This window comes from Heptranchias perlo, chromosome 4 (genome assembly GCF_035084215.1).
Source record: "Heptranchias perlo isolate sHepPer1 chromosome 4, sHepPer1.hap1, whole genome shotgun sequence".
Taxonomy (NCBI): domain Eukaryota; kingdom Metazoa; phylum Chordata; class Chondrichthyes; order Hexanchiformes; family Hexanchidae; genus Heptranchias; species Heptranchias perlo.
The window spans coordinates 66,810,424-66,816,423 of record NC_090328.1 but is presented as its reverse complement, the minus strand read 5'-3'; the positions used below and the strand labels follow the sequence as shown (position 1 = coordinate 66,816,423).

At 39.0% G+C, this 6,000-nt stretch overlaps 1 protein-coding gene across 3 annotated transcripts in view; it reads left to right on the top strand.

The window, feature by feature from the left end:
• Nucleotides 1-1,030: 1,030 nt before the first annotated feature.
• Nucleotides 1,031-6,000, top strand: part of LOC137320989 (E3 ubiquitin-protein ligase MARCHF3) — a 72,611-nt gene continuing 67,641 nt past the window's right edge. The window contains exons 1-2 of one of the 3 annotated variants that reach the window (XM_067983062.1): nt 1,031-1,284; nt 2,055-2,562. The gene's annotated coding sequence lies outside the window, so the exon portion shown is untranslated. The remainder of the gene's footprint in view (nt 1,285-2,054; nt 2,563-6,000) is intronic. The other 2 variants (XM_067983061.1, XM_067983060.1) reach the window with 2 other exon arrangements.

Below are 6,000 nucleotides of genomic sequence, written 5' to 3'. Positions count from 1 at the left end.
TTAGTAATTACCTTTTCTTACTGTCAGCAAGTGGAAAATTCATTGGCTTCAAAGTTCAACTTTAAAAAAAATTATATATTAACATAAAGTCAGTTCAGAGTCACAGCTCTGGACAAAAAAATTAAGTCCATGCCCAAGCTTTTGGGAAAATCTGAGGCCAATAATTAAAATTTTTAATAAAGACATTAAAAGATACTAAAAGACAATTCAATTAATACATTTAATCATGTTATTGTGAAATGTGTACTTTTAAAATGTTTTTATTTTGTTTAAACATGTATTTTGGACATTAGACAGTTAGTTCTGAGGAAAAAAGTGAAAAAAATCAGAAAGCATTTGGAGTGATTTATGGGAACCCACAAGTCAGATTGAACAATCACAGGGTGATATACTTTCACTGTAAAATAGCAACTATTGTGTGTCCCAGTGTGACATCTTTAACATTGAAAATATCAACTGCAGCGCCCCCTGCAGGAGTAAGGGGGAGTCGATGAAATGCACCTCCTCCTGCAGAATGTAATATATGATAAATAAAACGTTGGCAAGACAACTTTGTTCCCGTCGACCTGTTCATCCTCAGGACAAGCCACACCTCTGAAACTTGTCTTGAAAAATTAAACATATATGCGAGGAGACATACACTTTTTCACCGTACTACTTGGCAGCTGAAAAATAGCCCAATGAATTTGATACTCTCCCTGTAGAAGATTTTCAACATGACAGGTTCTGTCTACAGGGAGGTGACAAGCCAGTTCATGTGACACGGCTGTTAAAAGTGCCCCAAGGCTGGTAATAATTCCCCACGAAACAATAATTACACTCGGTAAGAGAAAGGTTTTAAATTGTTACTGGAGGCTTGCAGCACTGACACTGGGCGGCGCGGCCCGCTTTGTGTCTGAGGTGTTGAGCGGGAGCCCCCGCCCCCCGGATCGCTGCTGATTGGGAGCGTGCGCTGAGCCGCTGTCCCGGCCCTTTAATCCTGGTGTCCCGAGTGGCTGGAGCGGCTGTCAATCACACCCGGGGGCGCGACGTCACGCGCGTCCCAGCTGGGTGGTGACTGTCGGGGAGGATTGTGTCTGGGAGCGGCAGCGGTGGCGGGGCGAAGATTTCTTTGCAGGCGGAATAGCTTTATTCTTCTTTATGAACTGCCTTTACAAAGTATCGAATGCGAACTTACCATTGCGAAAGTTTTTTTTCCCCTCCTCCCTCCCTTCGTAATTGAAAGCCGGGGGAACAACAGACTTAGTTCGTGCAACCGGAGAAAAAAAAACCCCAAGTGAGTCGGTAAGTTTTCATTTTCTTGTGTCATTTGAGGTTTTGATCTATTTAACCGACTCCAGCTGTAAAGTTTATTGCGGACAGTGTGAAAATAACACTTAAGGGTTGGGTGCAGAAAATCCTGGCCATTTTCATTTGCGGAGTTGAAGGCTGGAAACTTAGTTGTCATGTTTCAGAAATAGAATTCTGTACGTGTCACCACAAAAGGGTAACGATAGCTGCAATCTTGAACTTCTTCCTGTGTCTGCCTTAGGCTGCACTCTGGCCGTGAACTTTACGAGCAGATCCTTTACAAAGCAGGATTCTCTTTACTGAACAGTCCTTTCTGCCCCATCACAAGGATACAATGAAGAGAGACCACATCTCGTGTGTTTCCTCTTTTACGTCAAATTCGGCTGTAGTTTGTATCTAGTTGTGTTCCAGCCAGCTGTCTTAAACTTGTCTGTAGGTTGGATTCAGTAAATAAACTCAGTGGAAATGCTACAGATGGCAACAGACTGGTGGGTGTTTTTTTATGACTCTTAAAGTAGTGAACCTTTACAAACAATTCAGAATGTAAAACGTTTTGATTTATAATATATAGATTTTTAAATGCGCGCACACTGCATATTCACAATTGTTGATAAGGACACAAATCCTGCATTGATGAATTATGCTGTACAATATTGGGTGGCAAAAACTCATGCCCTTTTATTTCTCCTCCTCCTTCCCCCCCCCCCCCCTGCATGGAACGAGAAATTCTAAACATTTTCATTATGGACATATATCTATTGTAGAACAGAAACGTTCAGAGGAAGAAACCGTCTTTCGCATCTCAAAATAGGAAACTGATTTGGCATGTTGAGAAATGTGATTAGCAAGATTGACATTTGACATCTGTTTCTGCTGATGCCGTCTCCTGTAGAAAATCATCACAACAAAATTAACTGTGGTATGAAAACCACAAACGAACAATGATTAATCAAGCCTGTTTAAAATGGATTAAGCACAAATTAGGTTGAAAGTGGCATTCTTCAGGATTTGTATTAATAATCAATGACTGAACGTTTGCTGCAAGTTTGTGACACCATTTATGGATTGGGTTGAAACAGTATCACAAAGAGTTTGGATGGCTTCACTCAATGAATATGTTTCTCTCAGACATGCACTCCTCCCCTCCCCCAACTATCTTTTTTTCTCCCTTCACCTGTCTGGAAGGTGTTGGCTCGTAGCTGGGGATTGGTTCCATCATGCTGGTCATCTTCTGGTGCCTTGTATGGACGTGCAATTCTTTTTGTGAGCCTGGTGAGTGTTGGCAGTTGATTTGACTGTTGATAGCATCACAGCCAAGTTGATCCTGTTCTTACCTGAAATCTACACACACATGCTTCCAGCAAGGGTCTTCTGGTAGTGATCAGGGGTAGGGACCTGAGCTGATTCCCACCTTTCCCCCCAGCCTAATGATGTTGAGACCAATTGTAGTACTCCTACTGAAGATCTGGCTGAGATCAGCTAACCCTTACGAATTACAACATAGATTTCTCTTTCTCCTGTTTTATTTTTGCTAGTTTTAGTAAGACCACGAGCTATGCTTCTATAATTTTAAAATGTAAGGAGTCGCACAACACCAGGTTATAGTCCAACAGCTTTATTTGAAATCACAAGCTTTCGGAGCTTTGCTCCTTCGTCAGGTGAGTCACCCCAGTCCATCACCGGCATCTCCACATCATAATTTTAAAAGGGCTAAATTCAAACAAATCAGGGAATAGTTAAAACAGATAGATTGGAGGAGGATGTTTATCAATATTTCAGAAGAAAACAAATGGAAAGAAAGAACTTGTGTTTATATAATACATTTTACAACCTCGGAGCATCCCAAAGTGCTTCACAGTCAATGAAATACTCTTGAAGTGTAATCACTGTAATTCAGGGAAATGTGGCAGTCAATCTGCACACAGCAAGGTCCCACAAATCGCAATGATATAAATAACCTGTTTCTTTGGGGGTGTTGGTTGAGGTATCATTGTTGGCCAGGACACCAGAACTCTCTTGATTTTCAACTAATGGCATGGGATCTTTTATATCCACCTGAGGGGGCATAATGGGCCTCAGTTTAATAGAAAGACAGCACCTATCACTTTCAGCACTCCCTCAGTACGGTACCAATTTGAGGCAATGTACAAGATCCACAACATGTCATGAAAGCAACACAGACACATTATCTTCCCACCCCTTGGCACTATGAACCAGATGCAATGCCACAGCACTGCTATTGATCATTGAAATTGAAAGAAAAGATCTGAATGCTGTTATGTTTTCCTATTGAAAATACTTTTTTTTCTAAAAATTTTACTAAATAGTGTTACGGTATTGAAATATCCAAGTATGTTCTAACCTATAAACTTTTTTAAAAAAAAGTTACTATTGGAGTCCATTGAAATGACTATGTATAGATTGGATTTTTGGTAATTAAGAGCAATATGCAGGGCCACTCACCAGACATGCTCACTTTTAAATTTTGCAGCTTAAAAACCAGTATGCAACTAATTATGGTATCTATGTTAAATTGAAGAAAAATGTGCTAATTGTGCTCAATGTTTGAAAGAATATTCCAGCTTGGTCAGTCGTCTTAACTTTAAAAAAAAACAAGCAATGCAAAGCATAATCAACTTTCTTCTTGCTTAACAGACTATTTGAAATATCCATAATCACCCAGATTTCAAAGTGTTAATCTTGTGAAAGACAGTTGTAACACATCTAAGAGTCCTCAAGGGAAGAATGTAATAATAAAAAAAAACAAGACAGTCAATAAACTATTTTATGTAATGGGATTCAAAAATCTAGGGCTATTGCCCTAATCCATTTTGAATTGTTACATACTTTGTACTTTGAGCAAAGAATAAAACATCATCAGTGTTGTAAGCAAGAGGTAGTTGAATCTGTTTTAACATCTTATTACCAGTTCCAGGATTTCTGTATATCTGCATTTTATTCAAAGTGTGGTTTTGGATAAATTGGCAGGGAACAGAAAACCTTGATGAGGAAAGGGAAAGGGATGCATCATCATCTTGCATATTTGGGCCCTGAGCGCCTAGGGCTCAAGCTGATGCGTCACTCTATAAGCTGTTCTTCCTCATTTTCATAATGATCCACTGCCTGATGGGGGCCCATTTGTAGATTCAGGAGAGACTTGGGAATCATTGTCCACGATGCACACAGAAAATATTTGAGCATTTTTTTAAAAAATAGCTCAATCGAGAAATAAAACATTTTCTCTATGTATGTGGTTTAAAATATCCTTTATATAAAAATGAACATCGACACTTAAACCAATGCAAAAAATCAGTCAGTATAAATGAATCAACTTGGAACCAGAAATGTGTGTCTTCTGCTTGCCTCATGGCATAAAATAGTGTCATGACACAAACGCACTTGTATGGAATTATTCCATGCATTTATCAGACCAGAACAGGAGACAACTAATTTGATGGCAGATCTCGAGACCCAAGAAAATCTGGATCTGGTATTACCATCAGAATTCCAGAGTTTGCCTCCCTCACGTTTGACAGCGTTATGGATAGAGAGAGAATTGTATGTGTGCTGCAAAAGGCACTCTGTCGAGCCTCTGAGTCAGAAGGTTGTACGCTGAAGCCTACTCCAGAAGACTTGAGCATGTAATGTAAGATGATACTTTAGCGCAGTACCGAAGGAGTACTGCATTATCAGACGTGCTATCCTTTGGTTGAGAAGTTAAATAATGGCCCAATCTGCTTGCTCAAGTGAGAGTAAAATATCTCATAACCCCTATTAGAAGAAGACCATTGAGTGCTCCTGATGTTCTGATCAACATTCCTCCCTCAAACACCATTTAAAAACTGATCATTTATTTCATTTTCTGTTTTTGGGATCTTGTGTACAAATGTCGTCCACGTTTGCCTGCAAAACATAAGTGACTACATTCCAAAAACAATTCATTGGATGTAAAGTGCTTTGACACATTCTGAGGATATAGTGAGGTGCTGTATAAATACAGGTTTTTCTTTCCTCTAATGAGAAGTCAGGGTTATAATTTATATATCCTAAATCAGGAGTATACAGACTTTAACTTGCAAGAGCCACAACTGAGTTATCAGGTCATTGCCACAAGTGGGATATATCTCCTTTACAATGGTTTCTTATATTGCTTGTATTATATCATGAGAAGTTAAATGTAAATATTTTAAGTGTAAACTATTGACATGCAGAGTAATTTGCTTTTTCTTGCGTTGCAAGTGGCAAAACATTAGTTTGAGCTCTCAATTCCTCCTGCAGAGTTCCCAGTCTCCACTCTGAGGAAGGAAAACTACAGGAAAAGTCCACCTAGATTGCTGTAGGATATGTCCTGCTGGCCAATTTAAATGGTGTAGATCTAGATAGAGGTCTGGGAGCAGGTTTCTGCTCACTTACTTGGTTGGAGAACTGCATTTTGTAGGCAATCTAAGGAGCACAAATGTAAGTAAATGAGTGGGAGGGGGGAAATTTTGTTTTTAAGTGATTTTTTTTCCATGTATAAATAAATGTAGATGTTTAATAAAATATATTTCTAATTTATTAAACATATTTTTGTGGCGGGGTCACTCTTTCCAGAATGAAGTCTGCTGTTTCTAAATAATTTAAAATGGTATAAATGATGAGCTTATGCAAAGTAACTAAACTTTGTAAATGTAAAGAAACAAATAACATTTGCAGATGTTGGGTGGAAGG